Genomic DNA, 1,143 nt, shown 5'->3' with positions numbered 1-1,143 from the left:
CCTATCCTCATAAGGCATGCCCCCCAATCCAGGCAACATCCTTGTAAATCTCCTCTGCACCCTTTCAATGGCTTCAACATCTTTCCTGTAATGAGGTGACCAGAACTGCGCGCAGTACTCCAAGTGGGGTCTAACCAGGGTCCTATAAAGCTGCAGCATTATCTCCCGACTCCTAAACTCAATCCCTCGATTAATGAAGGCTAGTACGCCATACGCCTTCTTGACCGCATCCTCCACCTGCGAGGCCGATTTAAGAGTCCTATGGACTTAATCCGGGATAGTCAGCACGGATTCGTGAAGGGCAAGTCGTGCCTCACAAATTTGATAGAATTTTTTGAGGAGGTAACTAAGTGTGTTGATGAAGGTAGGGCAGTTGATGTCATATACATGGATTTTAGTAAGGCGTTTGATAAGGTCCCCCATGGTCGGCTTATGATGAAAGTGAGGAGGTGTGGGATAGAGGGAAAGTTGGCCGATTGGATAGGTAACTGGCTGTCTGATCGAAGACAGAGGGTGGTGGTCGATGGAAAATTTTCGGATTGGAGGCAGGTTGCTAGCGGAGTGCCGCAGGGATCAGTGCTTGGTCCTCTGCTCTTTGTGATTTTTATTAATGACTTAGAGGAGGGGGCTGAAGGGTGGATCAGTAAATTTGCTGATGACACCAAGATTGGTGGAGTAGTGGATGAGGTGGAGGGCTGTTGTAGGCTGCAAAGAGACATAGATAGGATGCAAAGCTGGGCTGAAAAATGGCAAGTGGAGTTTAACCCTGATAAATGTGAGGTGATTCATTTTGGTAGGACTAATTTAAATGTGGATTACAGGGTCAAAGGTAGGGTTCTGAAGACTGTGGAGGAACAGAGAGATCTTGGGGTTCATATCCACAGATCTCTAAAGGTTGCCACTCAAGTGGATAGAGCTGTGAAGAAGGCGCATAGTGTGTTAGCTTTTATTAACAGGGGGTTGGAGTTTAAGAGCCGTGGGGTTATGCTGCAACTGTACAGGACCTTGGTGAGACCACATTTGGAATATTGTGTGCAGTTCTGGTCACCTCACTATAAGAAGGATGTGGAAGCGTTGGAAAGAGTGCAGAGGAGATTTACCAGGATGCTGCCTGGTTTGGAGGGTAGGTCTTATGAGGAAAGG

Source organism: Mustelus asterias, chromosome 2 (genome assembly GCF_964213995.1).
Source record: "Mustelus asterias chromosome 2, sMusAst1.hap1.1, whole genome shotgun sequence".
NCBI lineage: Eukaryota > Metazoa > Chordata > Chondrichthyes > Carcharhiniformes > Triakidae > Mustelus > Mustelus asterias.
The sequence above is the reverse complement of the archived record's forward strand: the minus strand, read 5'-3'. Positions refer to the sequence as shown.